The sequence below is a fragment of the Muntiacus reevesi genome, chromosome 2, assembly GCF_963930625.1.
Source record: "Muntiacus reevesi chromosome 2, mMunRee1.1, whole genome shotgun sequence".
Classification (NCBI taxonomy): domain Eukaryota; kingdom Metazoa; phylum Chordata; class Mammalia; order Artiodactyla; family Cervidae; genus Muntiacus; species Muntiacus reevesi.
The window spans coordinates 165988977-166009307 of record NC_089250.1 but is presented as its reverse complement, the minus strand read 5'-3'; the positions used below and the strand labels follow the sequence as shown (position 1 = coordinate 166009307).

Here is a 20331-nt window from a genome sequence, read left to right as displayed (position 1 = left end):
GATTCATTCTGAAGACCAGAATTTGTTGCGTGCAGAGGAAACTTCTTTTCGACCTGTGAACTTCCTTTCTGTTCGTTCGACCTTGGGAGTCTTCACTCACTCACGTTTGTATTTGTGGAGTTGCATTGCGCTTAAATGAATTTTAAAAGTGAAGTCGTCTCTTTGGTTCCAGGTACAGCAACTGGTCCATTTGATGGCAGTGAAGCACTTCACTTCATACCGGAATCTCCCCTGAACCTGTAGGTTTGGGTTTGAATACCTTTGTTTTGAAATAAAACGGAATTTCCTTTAGGCCTTTCTTCTCCCCAGGACTCTGGATTCTTGAATTACCCTAGTCCTGTTAGAAAAGCATTTGTCACACAGTAGAAGTGTTCACAGATACGTGTTAGAGCTGAGCGCTTTATCTGTGGCGTCACACGTCACCCCATTGCAGCCCCTCAGTCTAGGTAAGAATGGTCATGCCCTTGGTTTATTGGTGAAGAAGCGAAACAAGGGATCAGGCAACTTTTCTGGGGCTACTCACAGCCTCCTTCAGTGCTCTTCACTAGTGGCTGGTCTCCAAGTTCTCCAAGATAAAAATTATGTTGTCCCTGCTCGCCTTCCCTGATGGAAGCCCTCAGGGCTTCCCTGGCGGCTCAGATGGTGAAGAATCGCTTACAGTGCAAGAGACGCGGGTTCGATCCCTGGGTCGGGAAGATCCCCTGGAGGAGGAAATAGCAACCCACTCCAGTACTCTTGCCTGGGAAATTCCACGGACAGAGGAGCCTGGCGGGGTACAGTCCATGAGGCTACAAAGAGTCGGACACGATGGAGGGATTAACGTTCTTCACTGCTCACCTGGAGCTGACCAACTAAACCAGTGACCAACCTGGTAGAATGGTCGCTGCCCTTACAATATATGATAGAGTTGGAGATGGGGAAACAGCTGGTGAGAGCTGGGGTCTGAGGGGCTGTTAACCAGCTGAATTCATTTTTACCCAACTTCCTCCCAGCTCCATATTCTGCCTATAGTCCCATGATCAGTAGCAGTTGGTATCTAAATCTAGTCACTGTTTTTGTGAGTAATTTTCCCAGGACTTGTGAACTCAGCTGTTTGACTCTCAAGTCATATATATATGTGTGTGTGTATGTTTGTATTTTATACTTCCTCTGCTCATTCTTCTGCAGTCTCGTCTGTAGCCAAGAACGTGGCCAGAGTCTGCCAAGTCCACCTGGCGGCGGTACCATCCTGTCCTGCAGACCCTGGGGAGAGTGGGTTCTGAGCTCCCCGTGGGAGTCGAGGGATCCCCGCAGCCTTGGCGCCCCTTCCCCTGCCCCTCTGGGCTTCTCCCAGGTCGACTGGCCACTGGAATTCAGATTGATGTGTTGGCATCCATACGAGGGACACCTTTTTGTTTTGTTTTTTAAGACTTTTGTGTTTTTTTTTTTAACCCACTTTTTAAAAGTCTTTATTGAATTTGTTACAGTATTGCTTCCATATTTTATGTTTTGGCTTTTTGGCCCTGAGGCATGTGGGATCCAACCCACACCTTCTTCATTGGAAGGTGAAGTCTTAACCACCGGGCCGCCAAGGACGTCCCATCACCCTGTTTTTAGATTAAACTTCATGAGCTTGCAGGGCATACTTACTGCGTCCTTTTGGACTCGCCTGGACAGTGCAGCAGTCACTTAGGGGCTTAGATCCTGGGTAGAGCCGTTCTGCAGCGACGCTGCGGCCGGGCTCCATTTCTGTATTCCCAGCCTCAGCCCCCTCTCCTGGTATAGAAGCCCACACACACTCACTGTGCATTTTCCAGATTGTAAGAAACCTGCCCTTTACAGAAAATGGAGAAATCGAGGAAAATATGAAGACTTATTCTTATGATCCAAAAGACTTCTATTTTAAAAATCACCTTAGCATGGAAAAATAATTTCTCTTAACACTTTGGGTGTATTTTCTGTCTCGTGCATATATGCGTACACTAACAGGTGAAATTCATTGTTTAAAGAATATTTTTTTAATTTATAAGATTTGGAGTCTGTTTTTTATTTGTTTTTCCATTTGACCTACAAGTGTTTTTCCTAAGTTATGAAGTATTTTTGAATTTAAAACTGAAAAAATAACCTGTTGAGATTACAGCTATCATAATATATGTAGGTGTACCATGATGGCTGTTTGTCACGTCTGTAGTGTAGCAGAGGTAGTTAGCCAACTCTTTTCTGTTTTAGGGATCATCTTAGATGGTTTATATTTTTAGCGTGGTATGTGGAATCTTGGTTCTCCGACCAGAGATCAAATCCACGCCGTTTGCATTGAAAGTGCAGAGTCTAAACCACTGGACTGCCAGGGAAATCCCTGAGATGATTTATTTTTATCTAAACCTTGGCTCCTCCTCTACTTACTGCCTAGGGGTAGAATGAGCTGGGGGATGAAATCTAACTTTTCAGAAAAGGTGCCCTTTCATACTCCCACTGAAGTGGTGGGAGGGGGGGTGTTGGTCTCACCAACTCTTCAAACATTCATTCTGTCATCCGTGGATTTCACGTTAAAGATCCTCAGCTCAGTGGGTTTTATGTCTGTGTGTTGAGCATCAGGAGACGTGCTTACTGTCTGACCCTGTGGGCCTGGTCAGTGGGGGTCAGCGGGGTGTCTGATGGACAGGAGCTCAGCACACCTCTTCTGCGCCCTGCAGTCTTAACAGGGAGGAAGCCGAGGCCAGGGCGTTCTTTCAAGATGCTCTGCTGGTTAGTGGTTGCTACTTGCTGTGTTCTCTTCGTGGGCCAGCCCATCTCTCTCCCAGTCCTGGCAGGTTCCAGAACCTCTCCTAGAGGTGGAAGTGCCTGAGCCTGTAGCTTTCTGGTTCACTTGCTGTCTGGATCCACAAGAGACCACCTACAGTATCTCTGCTTTGCCTTGTGGACTTAGCCCCCTGTTGCCTAATGCATCGAGCCCGGCTGACTCTAAGGGGGTCCTCCCCCAGAAAGGAGTCTCCACCCTGGGCATTTCACAGTTAACAAGGCGGCTTCACGGCTTGTCTGACACTGGGACAGACGCTTGGGGTCACAGCCAGGCTTTTGGGAGCTGGGGGTCAGACTGCTCAGACCAGCACTTCCATGGCTAGCTGGGCAGTTTAGGGTGTGGGAACGCTGCTTGAATTCACAGGATGACGTCGTTGTGTGTGTGGGTTGCTGCTCACGGCTCCACTTTTTTTTTTTTCTTCTTTCTTTCAAAACTTGGCTCACATCCGGCCTGAGCACCCGTCGATTTGCTTTCCATGTTCATTTTTCCAGCTGTATGCAACCCCACCCCCACCCCCATTCTGGCATCCTGATGCCCTTGTTTATTCCTCCATCTCTGGAGTCACTGACAGTGGAGGCCTTGAAGCCCAGCTAATGCTATGAGGCTAGGCTCCTCCCGGTCACCTAGCCTGGCTCAAAGCTGCTGGCTCTGTAGGGTGGGTGCGAAAGCAAAAAGCTCAAAGACAGCCGAGGAATGGACACATTAATTGACTACATCTGAGACAACACTGAGAAAATATCCTATTTTGTTTTCCTTAAGAAAGTGGCTGGGTTCCAAGACTTCCCTTACAGTTTTCCACTGGCTGTCCTTATATTTGAAGACAGAGTTCTGAAATCTTGGCTGTTGGGCCTCTTCATGTTCTTAAAGCTTAAATCCAGCTGAAGATATTTAATATTACAAAATTTCCATAAACATTCCCTCTACAAAGACTGGATGCAAAGTTTTGCCTGGAGGACATGTTTCTTCTTGAAGTTGAAACTCTTGGACGTAGAGGTAATCATCAAGTGTTGATTTGACCTTAGGTGTCTTGATACTAGCGTAATTGTATCGGGACATGGAAAATTAACTTTCAGGGTCCCCATCCCCCCTCAATAAAGGGTAATTGTTTCCAAGCTAATTAATACGGTTATTCATTATTAGGCAATCGTACATGGAATTGAATCCTGGGAAGGAACGACATGGCTGTAGAAGGGGAAGGCATCTCGGGTCACCGTGTTAACTCCGTCTTGCCCAGCTTTTCCGTCTTTGGAGGACGTTGTCCTTCCCTGGTGACAACCAGTCCAGAATTCCACACTGTTTTATGCCTGGTGGGCCAGGTCTTTCTGGGGGCTGTGTTACTATTGAGAGGCTGGGCCCCACCCCCGGCGACTTGGGTCAGCCTGAGGTCCTGGTTCGGGTCAGATCACACTTGAGTGGCCCCCGAGTTCTGAGCCCAGGGACAGAGGTGGGGGGGTACATCCCAGCAACTCCTAGCTCCTCCCACTCAACCCACCTCACCCCATGCTGCTCAGAGATGCCCGTCTGAGCTCCCAGCAGCCCCCCACAGATGCAGCTCTGACCCCCTGGCCCAGTCAGAGTCCGAGACCATCTCTTTCTGTTGTGGATGATCGTGGGTCCCTGGATGTGGGGGAGAGCTGCTAAGGGTGGTCAGGTGTGAACCAGGAGCTGGAGGGGTTGGGGGAGGGGTCCAGGCTGTTCAGGGGTCCCATGAGCTGTGCTCCAGGAGCCCGTGGCCTCAGATTGACACCTCTGTCTGGGTGTCCTTCTGTCTGGGTGTGCTTCTCTTCTGGCCAGAGGACTTCATTTTGCTGATAGGGGCAGGTCGGTTCTGCAGGGCAGACATTTGGATTCTCTGTGGACTTCTGGGTTCCATGTCTGTTTGAGGCTTTTCCCCACCCACCACCCTTGAACTTGAGACAGTTCTGAGGCCCTGTTGTGGATACATGGGAAAGCCCCTGGCATCCACTTCCCATGCCCTCACATCCTTACTGTGACCCCATCCCGGAGGGTCACTCCCCTTTTCACAGATTGACACGTGTTGTGTGGCTGGTGTGTGCAGTGGGAACGGTGAACAGGCTGACACAGGGCTGGCCTGGGGTGACCTCCAGGTCACCACGGCTCCCCAGGACCGGCTCTTGTCTAGAGCTGGGGCTCCGGTTCCATGTCTGTTGAGATCCTCTTACTGCAGCCCATGGGCAAGTGAGTGGGGTCCTTCTGCCTGGGGCGCAGGTGGGCCGCTCAATGCCCCGGGATGGGGCCCTGCAGCTGTGGGCAGCTGACCAGCATTTCCGAGAGTAACTGTGCATCACTTCAGTCATACTTATTTTAAAAAACTTTTTCTTTTGTTTTGGTATAGCCAGTTGGCGATGGCTGTGATAGTTTGAGGTGGACAGCAAAGGGACTCGGCCGCACCGACACATGTATCCTTTCTCCCCTAAACTCCCCTCCCATCCTGCCTGCCACGTAACATTGAGCGGAGTTCCCTGTGCTGAACAGGAGGTCGTCGTTGGTTATCCATTTTAAATATTCAAAGCCGTGTGTACCCGTCCATCCCTAACTACCCCTTCCCCTCATCCTTCCCTCCTGGCAACCCTGGATCCATCCTCTTACGTCTGTATGAGTCTGCTTCTGTTGTGTAGATAAGCTCACGTGTGTCGTTTCTTTTTAGATTCCACATCTAAGGGATGTCACGCGATAGTTCTCTCTCTGACTTCACTCAGGATGTTCAGTTGTAAATGTGATAACAGCCCCCTTGAGAGGGCCGGCTCGCAGCATCCGAGCCAGGAGAACCTTGACGAGCACGAAGCCCGGGATTCTGGACGGTTCTCCGCCCAGTCCCTGTTCCTTTCCTGAGCGCAGCCTCGCCTCAGGACTCTCCCCACGGGGAGGGCGGGGACCCACCCTGCATGGGGACCCACCCTGCATGGGGAGCCTGTGGGTCCCTTCGTGACCCGGCGAGGGTACTGGACTCTTAGGCCAAATGGGAACCATTGATCTCATGATGCGAGCAGAGACTGGTTTGGTCCTTCGCGGAGGCTGGTGATGACACGCTCACGTCAGTCGCATGCCAGTATCTGATGACCACTAGCATTTACGGAGCACTCGCTGGACCCTGGGCATGGTCGCTTCTAAAGGACCTGATCAGCCGTGAAGCAGACGCTGTCACCTCCATCTCAGATGGAACAGAGCCCCAGGGCATTGGTCACCTTGACCCGCGGAGCCTGGGTGTCCTGTTAACGCCACGCTCCCCGCTCCGTTCCTCCCCACTCGCCCCTCTAACTGCTGTAAATTCGTGATTGCCTGAGGGAAGAGCCTGTGGACTATTTTCTAGTTTTTTTAGTGTTGCAGTACTAAATTTTTTAAATTCATTTTTGGGGACACTGCGTCTTTGTGGCCGCCCACAGCCTCTCTCTAGTTGGCAGCGAGCAGGGGCTACTCTGGTCGCGGTGCGGGGACTTCTCATTGCAGGGACTTCTCATTGTACCCACTGGTGGCAGCGCAGGGGTCCTACTTGTTCCACGGCATGTGGACCAGGAATCGAACCTCTGTCCCCCGCATTGGTGGGCGGATTCTTAACCACTGGACCAGCAGGGAAGTCCAGAAATACTAAGTGTGAAGGGGGCCCCCTGGATCCGAGATAAGCACAGCGTGAAGGAGGGCAGGTTCCAGACAAGACCAGTGTTCTCTCTGCACCAGGGTTTCCTGCTTCTGTCCAGTTACCCCTTGAGGACCTCTTCTGCTCACAGATGTCCAGGCCTTGCTTTTGCTCACTTGCTCACTGTTCCTCCCAGCCAGAGGGAGAGGAATAGAGGCACTTTCCTTGGAATCATGCCCCCGCCGCCCATGGCAGGACAGAGGACGGGCATTTCAAAGCCTCAGTGACCCAAATGTGAGTCTGACAGAGCAGAGAATCCAGATGGGGTCCAGGCAGGCCCCGGTTGGTAGCAGAGCTGATGCATCAAAGCTTTAGAGGCATTAGAAATACTTCATCCAGAGTCAGTGCCGGTAAGTGGGCGCTTTGTGATACCTGCCACAGGTAGTGTTGGGGGGTGGTGGTCCCAGGGAGCCCACGCTGGGCTACCCTCGTGCCCGCCTTCTCTGTGGGGTGTGGATGGGGCAGGCCCTTCCTACAGGCACAGAGCAGAGCGCAGCGGCCGCTCCTGAGAGGGCGACGTTCAGGTGGGAGCAGGCTGGTCCTCCTGGATGAGCCAGGGCAGAGCCTCTCAGGCCCCCTTGCAGACCTTTTAGAGTGCATCTCATTCAGTTTTAACACACACACACACACGCACAAGAAGGGGCAGCACCCAGGGCCCAATTTGTAGACCTAAAAGGTAATTTTCATATGCTCAGTTCAGTGTCAGAAGAAACTAAAAGTCCAGGTGGTGGGGGCCCTGCTAGGCAATGCGTCTCAATTTGTAAGTTTCCTGCATGAAAATCCCAGCCTTGGCTCAGACTCCGGCAGGCCCTGGGGGCTGCCCCTTCGTGTGTGTGTGTTGTGTGTGTGTGTGTGTGTGTGTGTGTGTGTGTGTGATCCCTCCCCTCCCGTGTGCACAGACACGCTCACACCTTCATCATTATCGACTGTGCACAGAACACATTTGCCAAGTGATGTTTAATAGATTCGCCCAGGTTATCGTAAAAAAATAGATGCCCTTTCCCTTGGCCAGATGAAGCCGAGTCAACTTGGAGCTTCCTGGCATTTACTGGCTGAGGCCGAGTCATGTACTTGGTGGAACAGCCCGCTTAGGTTCCTGGGGTTGCTGGTTTAGGAGTGGTGGTGATTTTAATCAGCCCAGTCATTTCTGTGTCTTGTTGTATACTCCTGGAAGTTCTTAGAGGAATCCTGCCAAGAAAATTTCCCCCGGCGAATCCACAGGGCACGGCTCCCCGTTGTACTGTCATCAAGTATCTACGGAAACAAAGTGTTCTTGAATTTTTAGCCTTTCTGTGGCTCCAGCCTTTTTAAGTACTTCTTTTCCACCTTCAAGTAACAATGGGCACTCGCTTTAAAGATTCTGACAGTCTTCCAAGCTTTTTAATGTTCTTAATCCGCTAAAGGAGCTGTCACTGTTCACTTGGGCAGGCTGCAGGCTCTTCCAAATTTTTGGCTTGAAATTCCATGGAAGGTCACCTCCTCTGTGAGGCCTTCTACACAGGTGGGGTTGTCTGTTCCCTATTTAATTAATTTTACTGTGAAGTATCAAGGAGAGAGTCTGTACCCACCACTAAGATCAGGTAGATTTAACATGTCACCTTTGTCGTCAGGCCTTAGTTGAAAAGAATGTTGTTGACATGCGTGTGTGTACACACACACTTGTATGTCCTTGTTTAGTGGCTCAGTCATGTCCGACTCTTTTGCAGCTCCATGAACTCTAGCCTGTCAGACTTCTCTGTCCATGGGATTTCCCAGGCAAGAATACTGGAGTGGGTTCTGATTTCCTTCTCCAGAGGTCTTCCTGACCCAGGGATTGGAAGATCTGCATCTCCTGCATTGGCAGGCAGATTCTTTACCACTGAGCCACCTGGGAAGCCTGTTAAGTGTGTGCGTGTGTGTGTGTATAAATATATTCTATATATGATAATGTATTTTATATAAGTAATTTTTTTTTCAGTTAAATGTTTGATTTCCCACTGTGTCCCATGTTTAATTTCCCACTGTGTTCCAGACCTGGAGGGATTTGGAGATGAATGATGTGTAATCAAGACATTGATTACATAAAATATTTTAGAGACTTGATGATGTGCAGAGTATGTTGCAGCATGGCAGGCAGACATAAAGGTGTTACAGACGATGTCCGGGCGATGGGATTTGAAGGGTGGATGAGAGTTTGTTAGGCAGGTTCTCGCTGCCTCCAAAGGATGTTTCCTTGGCTGTAATAGATACTTAGTCAACAGTCGTTAGAGGCTTGTGACCATTGAGAGCCCGTGACTGTCCCTTCCTAGCACTTCAGAGATTGGATGTCTCTGCTCTCCCCACCCACTCCCTTGAATTGGAAAGTTTGGGGTGTAAGGTAATGCGGGGCACAGTGGGAGTGAATTACTTCTTGACTTTGGGTATATGCTAACCCTGACCATAGAGACCACCATGTTCCTGTTCTTAACTCAGTACTAATGGACTGAGTTAAGCAAAAGCTGGCTGGTGTCAGGGTTTGAACCCTTCCTTACATTAGAAAGAGACAGGAATATGGCGTTCTTTCTTTCTTTTTCTTTTAATTAAAAGAGTATTTATTTATTTGGCTGTGTTGGGCCTCAGTTGCAGCATGTGGAATTGTTATTTGTAGCACTGGGAACTAATTCCCTGATCAGGGATTGAACCTGGGCGCCCTGTACTGGGGACGTGGCGTCTTAGCCTTTTGACCACCAGGGAAGTCTCAGGAGTATGGTTTCTTTTGAATGGTTTGAAAAGGAGAGTGCAGCTGGGAAACAGGTTACAGTAATTTCATACATTTTTAAAAAAACATCAATCAGCCATTTGAATCCTGCTTGATTGTAAGGTGAGCCTGGAAATGGTCAGGGTCAGCTGCAACAGTTCTCTCTCACGGGACTTGAGAAGGACTGCCTGCTGCCTGGCACCTCCAGTGTTGCAGTTGTTTTCTGCCCTTCCTGGGAAAGGCTCAGAGAAGACACGCCTGCCGCCCAGGTGTTTGCCTTTTCTATCAGCCCTGGGAGTTGTAACTTCTGCGACCACCCCCTCTTTCTCCTCTGAGTGCGCAGGAAGTGGTTCAGATAATGTGGAAGGTCCCATATATTTCCTCTTCGTTCCACGTATAGTAAAATAAATGTGAGTGCTGTTTAATGCATCACCTCGTTTCATATTGCATTTGCCAAGAAAGTGCAGTTTTATTGAACATTAGGATTGAATTCTTAACTGAGTAATCAATTTCAGTAGTAAGTTAAAATGCCTTCTATTAATGACAACTGCAACCGTTAATCAGTTACAGTGGATTAACAGTTGTCAGCACTTATGCTAATGGCACTTATAAACCATGGGATTCTGGTTTGCACTTTATAATTCCATATTTCTCAAACTGCTGGTAAGATGGTTTGCTTGAAGGTATTGATTGTTTTGTCCCTCTGCTTGCTACTTGGAGATGTAAAGAAGTTAAATGACATTTTCACGGCGATGACACAATATCACCTTCTGGTTTTGCGCACTTGGCTTCGTGTCAAAATAGATGGAAAGAGATCATTTGTTCTGGTGCTCTACTGTTTAATTTGATCTGGTGTGTGACTAAAGCAAGACAAATAGTATTTTTAATGAAACCATTTAATAACCTCTGGTAGCTTAGAATCGAAGGCATTGGAAAAATGCAATTAAAGGATGGCTAGATGTAAACAACAAAGAAAGAAATCACTGCCTCAGCTCTACTGACCCATTTCATTTTGCTTTCAGGGTTTCATCGCCTTAAATGGTTTTGAACCAATGAAGCTGGATTCTCTTAAAAAAGACGGACAGCCCATCGTGTGAACTATAGAGTTTGTGGACAAATTTATGTTGGTGAGTTATTATAAAATGGCTCCAGGTAAAAGTTCAGGTTTTTCAAAAATCCCCTTTGGAATGTGTTTTCAATTTGTTGATGACTATGGATCTCCAGCAGCCTCTGGATATTTCATTGGGACGTTTAATAGCAGGATCATATTGATTGTCTTTCAATTAATTGCATCTGGTATTTTCATTTATCAAAAGCAAAATACATGTAATTAACTCTGAAGCAATACAGTTCAGTGTAAAGTGATGTTGCTGCTGTCGCTGCTGCTATAGAGATAAGTCAACGGAAATTACACTAGGAAACTCGAGTCAGGATGGAGCTGTGTTAGGGCTTTTCGACATATTAATTACAAAGAATAAAAATGAATTAGGGAAATAGTCCCATGCCATGCCGAGTGGCTCGAGCAAAATGGTAGATGGACGTCTTCAGGAAGAAAGCAGCTTGCTGATGCTGGTGCATCCTTAATGAGCCAAGAGTCTGAGAGTTACAAACCTCCAGGATGTCCTTTTTAAATTTTTTGCCACAACCTCACAGGCCTGCAGGATCTTAGTTACCTGAAAGAGGAAGTGTTGGTCACTCAGTTGTGTCCGACTCTTTGACCCCCCATGGACCGTAGCCCACCAGGCTCTTCTGTCCACGGAATTCTCCAGGCAAGAATACTGGAGTGGGTAGCCATTCCCTTCTGCAGGGGATCTTCCAGACCCAGGCATTGAACCCGTGTCTCCTGCGTTGCAAGTGGATGCTTTACCGTTACCTGGCCAGGGATTAAACCCATGCCCCCTGCAGTGGACGTGCGGAGGCTTAACCGTTGGACCACCAGGGGAGTCCCCTGAAGGATGTCCTGAACATAGAATGATTTCTTTCTGGTGGAATGGATTAGGGATGTGGGTGTGTTGTGACGAGAGCCTTCAGTTGTCAGCCCTCATGTGGCGTGTGGTTGAGAAAATATTGATGGACAGACTTCAGTCCCCTTCCCACCACCAGAGCAAGGACTTGGAGTGAGTGGGGTGAGGGCATCCTGAGTTAACTTCAACGTGCCTTTAGCCATTTCCCTCTAAACCTTTACAGAGTCTCAAAGTGCCAACTTCTCAGAGATGATTGATTTTCATCCTGCTGGCTGGGGGGCGGGAATTGTTCCTTGAGCTGACAGTGTCATTTTAAAGCCAGAAGGAAAAAGAAGGCGAGCAAACTTTCTTGGTGTTCTTTCTGTCGAGGCCCTGGGCTTACTCCCTGCAGCATTGAGTAGGACAGACCGTCTCTCAGCTGTGAGTCAGAGGCTCACAAAGAGTTTGTGCAGCAGCGTCCCTGCCTGGGACTCCTAAGCAGGTCCCTGCATGCGGCTCTGGAGTAAATATTAGTAATGACACAGAAATGCATGCTGCCTTTAAAGTGTTAGCCTTAGGCGGCCTGGCTTCGATGGGTGGTCCTGCCTGGGCGTGAGGAACTGACCCTCAGTCTCAAGCCAGCCACGGGGGTGTGGCCCAGGGAGGGTCTCCCTGCACAGTTCCCCCATTTCCCGTGGAGGAGTCACGTGTGGGCCCTGGGCCTGCAGAGCCTGCTCCCCAGCAGGCCCCTCTTAAAGGCCTTTATTATTTGTGAAATGAGTATTTCTACTGCAGTGGTCCCCGTGAGCCCCCGCCTTGTATTGGGTTGGTCGGAACGTTTGTTCGCATTTTCTTCCATAACATCTTATGGAAAAATCCGAACGCACTTTTTGACCAGCCCAAGAGACATCCAGAAACCTCTGCCAAGAGTCGTCTGAGGAGGCTGCCCGGCTGAAGGTCATAGCAGAGTGTGCAGGTCACAGAGGGTGACTTAGCAGAGAGGGCTCCTTAATCTTTGAACAAGTCTGAGTCTTTGTATTGAGGGGATGAGAAGCTAGAAATAATCAGTAAGCCCCCTTTGGGACAGTGAGACACGAGTGTGTCTTAGTCATGGAGGCCTCTCTCAACCATATACGCTCAATTTTGCCTTTTAAAGCCAATATTTCTTTCTTTTCTGGCTACCACTCATTCTTCTCAAAGAAACCTTTGTTTTAAAGACCCCATGTGCTGTAATCTGCCCTGGGTTCTCGGGCAGGGACGTCACTGCACACATTCTTTGTGGACCTGGGAAAGTTCCAAGACAGGGCTCTGGGGCTGAAGATGTGTTCAGCGGCTCACAGCAGTGGAAATCCTTCAGGCTCCCACGCACGTCCAGTTCCACATCCAAGCATGGGCAGCACCCAACCCAAACATCAAAAAAAATGGTTAAGTAACAGCATTTTAATTTGACTCCACCTAATAATTGTACCGCTGTGGGATCCTGTTGATCCATGATCTCTATGTCAGAGAGAGGAATATTCAGTTCAGTTCAATCGCTCAGTCGTGTCCGACTCTGTGACCCCATGAACTGCAGCACGCCATGCCTCCCTCTCCATCACCAACTCCCGGAGTCCACCCAAACCCATGTCCATTGAGTCGGTGATGCCATCCAACCATTGAGGAACATTAACATGGGATTAATGCATCCAATGTCAGAATGAGATGGCAACACACTTCCTGATAACAAACTTTTCTTGGGCACCTAGCATGCTCAGACGGTCCACCTCGTATGATGGTTCTCAGGACTTACATGTTTTTAGCGTAATTTGGGGGAATAGGTTTTTGGCAGCACTCTGGAAAAGCTCAAGAAGCTCAGCGTGACCCTGGAGTTGGCCCTAATTGGCGCGTGGCCACCATGCCTAGAGGATGCCTCATGGTGTCCACGACCTCACCCAGGGCCACTGTGGCCCTGTCGGCCTGGCTCCTTCCCAGCACTGGGCACCCTGCCAGTGGACTAACCTTTGCCCCCGACCACTCCCAGGTATACTCGCAGGGTGGGGTTCGTCCCTGTCCCAGACACATGTGTTAGCTCTGGGCTCTTTTCTCTACGGCTCATTCCTGCGCCCAGTACACTGTACCCCACTTCTCGGGTGGCTATGTGCTCAGTCCCACCTGTAGCCCCTTTGGGGCAGCATCTTGAATTGCAGCCCGAGAAAGGGACCCCACGTCTATTTCAGCCTGATAGCTTACCTGTTGAGATCTCCTTCTAGACACGTCTTTTTTAATGTGGGAAGGGGAGAAGGAAATAGATGAAAAACACAGTTCCTAGAAAGCCCGTCTTGGAATGGCCAATCTGTGTGGTGCTAGAACCCTTTGTAGGTCTTGTCTTCTTGGTACATCTGTGCGTGTTCTCATGCAAGAGCATTGATATTTCTCTTAATATTTCTAGACTTGATACTCTGGCTCTTGTGGATTTTTCTTTTCCTAACTTCAAACCAGACATTTCCACTTTCTCCCCAAAGGGGCTCCTCTGTCATCCGTAATGAACAACTCCCCGCTACATTAAGATGTGTTGCACTTTGTCCTGCTTTTACTATCCAGCCTGCAGTTGTTGCTTGTTACGGTGAAAACCCCACCGTTGGCTGATTTCTGGAACCAGCGTTAGTTCTCCCGTGGTTCGGATGGGTCCGTTGTTTCTTCTTGTGCCATTTTGTCATTAAGCCTTAATATTTGTAGCAGTGCCAGGTAACCTTGTAATTTCAACAAAAGTGCCGGGGAAAGAAATAAGTGCTTGTTGTCAAATGTCTACAACCAAGTGGAAACACAAATCACAGCCCTTAGCTTTTATTCTGTAAAGTGATGGTGGGGTAGCGGTGGCTGTGGTTTGGCAGACACAGCGGGGTATCCGGCTGCCTGCACCCAGAGAAGCGCGTGTGCTGCTCTATTTTGACAGATTGCGATAACGCGGTAGGAGAAGCTTGACCGGCCTCACAAAGCCCCAGGGAAAGGTGATCTGAGGTTCTCCAGGCGCTGGTGACTCAGAGGGGAGGGCCTCGCGAGCTCTGCCCTGGGGACCAGGCAGCTCTGACCCGAGGGCGGCTTCAGTGACGTCGTCCCCAGTCGTTAGGTCTCTGCCCCGTTTCTGCCAGCACAGCTTCCCTCTCCCCCGACAGAAGGGGAAGGGACTGCCTTACCCCAGAAGCAAACGCCTCCGCCCTGCAGCCACCCTGACTGCTGCTTCCCCGGGGCACTGGAGGGACCCGGCTCTGGTCACGCTGGTCTTCGGTCGTGGCCTCCAGGGTCCCCCTTGAGCTCTGGGTCTGCACAAGGGGCGTGTGATCCTCCTCCAACTTTTAGACTAGAGGCACGGCTGCCAACATCGGAAACCACAAACCAGAGCGAGATTTGCTGGACCTTTCATCTCCGGGGACTCTCTAAGATGAGAAACAGCCGGGAGGCTGCGATCGGGCAGCGGGGATGATGCCCGCTCTCCGTGGAGAGAGCGGAGGGCCCCGCTGGAGCTCTGGGTTCCTGCTTCTTGTCTGCGTTTCTTCCTGAGCTGCGGATCCAAGCTCCTGCAGGGGCCTTCTCTGGAAGGTGTTGGCTCAGCCCTTGCCCTTTCCTCCTAGAGTTCCCAGATTCCTGCAAGGCTTCTTGGGCAGCCCCAGGGAGATCAGCCAGCCAGTCCCCTTGTTCTGTTTTCAGACTGTCCATGTCCTGCTCACACGGGGTCAAGCCCCCGGCCCTCTCGTTCTAGTAGGTCATTTCTCTGCTCTGTTGGTGCTGTTCCCCACCTCCCGCCCCTCCAGATTGATGGCTGGTTCTAATCCAAGTCTCTTCCCCAGCCAGGGAGGCAGGGAACTTTGGCATCCGTGTGTCTGGAGTATAGGCAGTCTGCCTTCTGCACTTCCTGGGCTTCCCGGCCGGGGAGGGACTCTCCTGAGTGGTTCTCCTGCCGGGCAGAGGGGGGACGGGGCAGGGCCTGGCTGGGAGAGACTGCTTCCTGCAGCCCTCTGTCCTGGGAGGGACACGGCTTGGGTCATCAAGCACGCCATCCAGTGTTCTGCAGGGACAGGCTAGGTATTGGCCCTCTCCTCCCAAGATCCTGTGGCCTTGGCTGAGATCCTTATTTTATTAGTGAGTAATAATAGTATTAATTTGTTAAGTGATGCTGAGATGGTACGCCAGCACGTGGCACCCACGAGTAGACCTGGTGCTCAGACTCCGACGGTGTAACCCCAATTCAGGGTTCTCTAGGTCCCTGCTGAAGCACTTGAGTCCTATGACTTGCTCCCTCCCAGCATACAGGATCCCTCTGTAGCGATGACTCCGTCAGGATCGCTCCTGGGGTCCGCGGCTGTCTGGGAAGTTCATGTTCTCATGGGCATGGTGGAGTCTGTTCCTGCCCCAGGCACTTGGAACCTGGGAAGCGAGGCCTGACCGTGGGCTGGCTGGCTGTCCCCGGGGGCGTGACTGTGTGCGGGGAAAACCCCTGTGAGGCCAGCCGTGATGGGGATCTGGACAAGCCCGCACACGGGGATTCCTGCCCCTGGCCTCCCTGATAGACAGGAGTAGCAGCCCCAGGTTCTGGGACCACCAGCGGTGGTCATGGGTCTGATCCTTATCATTTCCCTGGAACTGGGAGCCAGGTGTGTGTGGGAGGGAAGAGTGGATGGAGGTAAGGACCTGCGAGAGGGTTAAGGCCAGGCCCGCTGATGGAAATACTTCATGTTGACTGTAAGTTTCAGGTTGAGTGGGTGCATGTCAATATGTGAATGGGTGGGGAAATGGACTTTCTCATATAAACTTGTTTGGGTCTCAGGCAAGCATTTTGTGTTGTGATTAATCGGAGAGGAAGAGGTTATTTCTTTGTATAAATATTTTTGTCGAGCATTTATGTTACCACTGCTGCTGTAACTATTTCTAGAATGCATTGAGCCAGTTAAACATCTTTTTAAAATACAGTCTTAGTTTTGGGCCCTTTTGGTGGTCATTCCATCTAGATCTTTGTGGAGGAACACACAGCACCTCCCCAGGTTCAAGTGTACATCTGGCCCTGCTTTCAGCTTCTCGGCTGTAAACGCTAAGGAAATACTCCACAGCCCAAGAACCAGTCCACGTGATGCGGACACCGTATACTTTCTGAAGTAAGGCTTTAGGAAGTGGCTGGAATTCAGTCGGCTGAGGTGGAGGTGGCTTCCCCCTGCTCTCCCTTCTATTATAACACGTGGCCGACCGAACACATTTGCTCTATTGATGGCTGATTCTTTTATTTTTGGCAAACTTGGCAACTCCCACCTGGCCCCATGCTGTTAAAAATAGTCTTTCTGGTTAACTAAAGGCATTTGCAATTCATTCTTCCACGTAGCAATTAAAATAATTCCCTTAGACTCCGAACCAGTTAAAGATAAATAGGAGGTTTTAAAAGAAAATGCCTTGTAATCCATCGGTTTATGTGTGTGCGGGCAGATGGGTAATACTTGAGAATGTCCGCTGTGAGTGGACTCCTGTGAAAGGGGGTAAAATGCAACATTTTTCTGTGCTTCTCTGAAGCAGCAGCCCGAACAGTGACATTTATACATATTTTATAAGGTGGTTTCTTTAAGCAGAGGGTTCAAGCAAATCAATTTCTCAGCAGTCTACTGTTTAAAGGCAACAGCAGCAACCTGTGGGGTAAGTTACAGAAGCTGTTAAAATTAATTATATTTGTCAAAAAGATAGAATGTTCAGAGAAAAATGTGAATATGCGGGGTTAAAAAACAGACCATGGACGAGGAGCATTTCCGAGCCTCTGATCCTGGTATTTAATTTCATCTCTTCATATGTCTACCGATAGGCTCCGGTGGCTCCCACCCGGGACCCGCTTTCCAGCCTTTCTGCAGGCTGGCGGATGGATCAGATGTCCTCGTGAGCTTCCTCAGATCTGCTTAGGGCAGCCTTGATTTGTTGGACAGTATTGTGCTGTCCTTTAATATAGGCGGTTTGCAGAAAATGAGTCTAGGTGCAAAGATATCTGGTTCCTGCGTCTTGTAACTCAACACCTGGTCTGTGGTCGCCTCCCCTTTTCCGGTTCATCGTGTACGTTGTTGAACTCAAAGGAAACCTTTGTTGGCCAGAGCAGGGTGTAACCTGCAACTCCTTGAAAAATTCAGCTGAAGCAGTACAGGGCAGCACTCGGGTTCGTGGGGTCCAGAGGGAGGCTGTTGTTGGCTGGGTGGGGCTTTCATTCCAGGTATTGGAGCCTCAGAACAGGCCTTGCGATGCAGGTTTCTGGGGTGCCCCTGGTTCATCAGGTCGTGACCACCTGCGTGTCAGCCCCTCTGCATACTGCGGACAGGTGTCCCCAACTCAGGAACGGACTTGTGGGAAGAAGCTCCATGGGAAGGTGGGTTCTGCGTCCTGCGAGGTATTGACTCAGGTTGCCCTTGGCCCCATCTGTGTCTCTTGATGAATATTGATAACCTTTTCTGGACGTCCATCACCGCCCAAGCTCATGTGGGTCGTCACTTGTGTTTCCTGGGTGCCGGAGAGTTGCCCAGTCATTGTTAACGCAGAAACCCAGAACTTGAGTCTCTTCTGACTCCATTCGGGCGAGAGGAGACAAAGATTTTGTAAAGAGACTCAGATTCAGAAGCGGCGCTCTGTTAGCATAGAACCTTCCAGAGTGATTTCTGCAAGCTTTCCGAAGCAGAGGCCACATCCAATGATGCCCTCATGACCTCTTTGATTTTCTGTACATGGTCCACACATTACAGATGCCACAGGACTACCTTTTTTTTTTTTTAACTATTTATTTGGGTGCACCAGGTCTTAACTTTGGCATGCAGGATCCACTTCACTGACCAGGGCTTGAACTCATGCCTCCTGCAATTGGGAGCATGGAGTCTTAGCCCCTGGACCACCAGGGGCGTCCCAAGACTGCTTTTTGAATGAACGAATCCCAGGCTGTGGAGAGACCGGGGAGGTGTGGGGTGGCTGAGCCCATGCTGGATTTGGCCCGTCCCAGCATCTGTCCGGAAGGAAGGGTTGACTCTGCGTCAGGAGTGTTTCCTGCTGGCAGAAGGCAAACCAGCATGTGCTGCACTACCTGTTTGGAGGAGGTGTGTGTGTGCCCGGGAATGATAAATCCGCATTCCTGAACTTTCCGCAGCAGCAGAGCATGTCTGTGCCTCCCCTGCGTGCAGGTGGGCATGCGTAGGGCTGGGAGTTTGAATTCTGCGTGTCTGGGGGACCCAGCTGTGCTGGGCCTGTGCTTCGTGGGCAGGAGGGGGTTGTGATTCAGCCGCCTTGATTGCGTCTGAGCTGGGATTACGAGGACCCGTACGTCGCCCCAGGTCCCTTGGGGCCGAAGGACAGATGGCGTGCATATCCGATTCCTTCATGGGCACTGTGGCAGCGGCCTGCCCCGCCCGCCTTTGGAGATCTGGAGGCTGGGATTCTGTGCATGTGGATCTTGTCTGTTAGAAACCCGAATTTCGAGAATCCAGTGTTCCTGATTTTTCATAATTCAGTCAGGCTCCCCGCCACTTCCTAATTACAGCGGAAGAGGACCTCCAAACCGCCACGCAGGGTTGAGCTTCCTCTTGAAAGAGGGTCCTTATTGACTGGTACTCCGATCATCCACGGGCTCCAGTGGCAGCTCTGCGGAGGCCTGTTTAAGGCTGGAGAGGCTTCTGCTGGCGTGTCTAAACGAGGCAGAGGGTTGAGGCCTTAGGCTTGGCCGGAAAGCTGCCCAGCTCTTTAGTCTGGGATTGCGCGAGCAGGAGGCAGTCCTCACGGCCCTGGCACCTCCTCCTTGGGTTTCCATGGGGAAGGTTAAGATCGCAGTGGCCAAGGCCTTGGTGATGGTGGGGGACAGGGTCCTGAAGGCAGAGCCAGGAGATGCTTGCAGGGTGCCTTGGACCACCTCCAATGGCATCAGTCTTGGGCAGACTAAACCCCTCTTTACTCAGTGCCTCGGGATCTCTCTGCCAAATGCGGGTGCTGCTGCTGCTAAGTCACTTCAGTCGTGTCCGACTCTGTGCGACCCCACAGACAGCAGCCCACCAGGCTCCCCTGTCCCTGGGATTCTCCAGGCAAGAACACTGGAGTGGGTCACCATTTCCTTCTCCAGTGCATGAAAGTGAAAAGTGAAAGTGAAGTCGCTCAGTTGTGTCCGACTCTTTGCGACTCCATGGACTGCAGCCCCCCAGGCTCCTCCGTCCTTGGGATTTTCCAGGCAAGAGGACTGGAGTGGGGTGCCATTGCCTTCTCTAGAAATGCGGGTGAGTCAGTACTAAGTCAGAGTTATGGGGGTTCAGTGAAACATCATTGAGGAGGTGATGCATCGTGAGGTGCATCGTGAGGGCTTCATAGAGAATGACTATTGTCATCACCGTTGTCGTCGTTGTCATTAGCAGAATCTGCAAATGAGATGGTCCCTCAGCTTGGAGGGGAGCCCTGGTGACCCGCCCACGGCTGGAGGAGCACAGAGCCTAGGGCGCTCCTCGAAGGAAACACCCGTGCTCTGGGTGATGGGAGCATTGAGGTGAACTCCATAGACACCCTTGTTCATGGCAGCTCTGTCTGGCTTTCCTCCTGGGATGTTGAAGTGGAATGCAGCCCCCCTTTCCACCAGCCTCGTAATGTAGGGTTCCCTGAGGTGTTCCCCACGTGTTGCACGTTGAGTTTGAGCTTTTATTTTCATGAGGAGGAGCTGATTGCAGCCATAGCAGAGGCGAGGTGCTGGCGGCCGGGAACCGCGCCCAGGCGTGCCTGGGTACCTGTCTGATGATGCGTGTCCTGGGAGCGGTCCCCCACTCTCCTGTCAGAGGCTCGGGTCTCTGCAGTTTGCCCGAACATTGAGTGTGACCAGCAGGGCTGCGGCCGACTCGGCCCTGGTCTCTCCCCAGCGGTGACCCGGTCAGCCGTGGAGAGGGCCCAGCACACGGGGCTTTATCCTGAGAGGAGCCGGGAGGGGCTGGTTAGCACGGCCACTTCACATGAAAGGCTGTTAGATTCAGGTCACCGGGTTTGGACTCCTGCGTTTTATGGCAAAGTCTAAAAATGCAGATTTGTAACAACCAACGTTAATGAATTCAGACTGTTTGAATTTCACACTGAATAATGGCTGGAATTATCAGAGCCGGGGGCTTATGAGATCCTTGGATCGGTGTAATCTTTTCTCAATATTCAATTGATAGCATGATGTAATATCACATTACTTTTATTAACAGTCCTGGTCATAAAAGAAACACACTATTAGGACAGGAGAATTTAG

General features: G+C 50.5%; 1 protein-coding gene across 7 annotated transcripts in view; it reads left to right on the top strand.

Annotated features, from left to right (window-relative positions):
- Nucleotides 1-20331, top strand: part of CTBP2 (C-terminal binding protein 2) — a 168682-nt gene that overhangs the window by 41355 nt on the left and 106996 nt on the right. For all 7 annotated transcript variants that reach the window (XM_065923519.1, XM_065923513.1, XM_065923514.1 and 4 more), the window contains one exon: nt 10173-10277. The gene's annotated coding sequence lies outside the window, so the exon portion shown is untranslated. The remainder of the gene's footprint in view (nt 1-10172; nt 10278-20331) is intronic.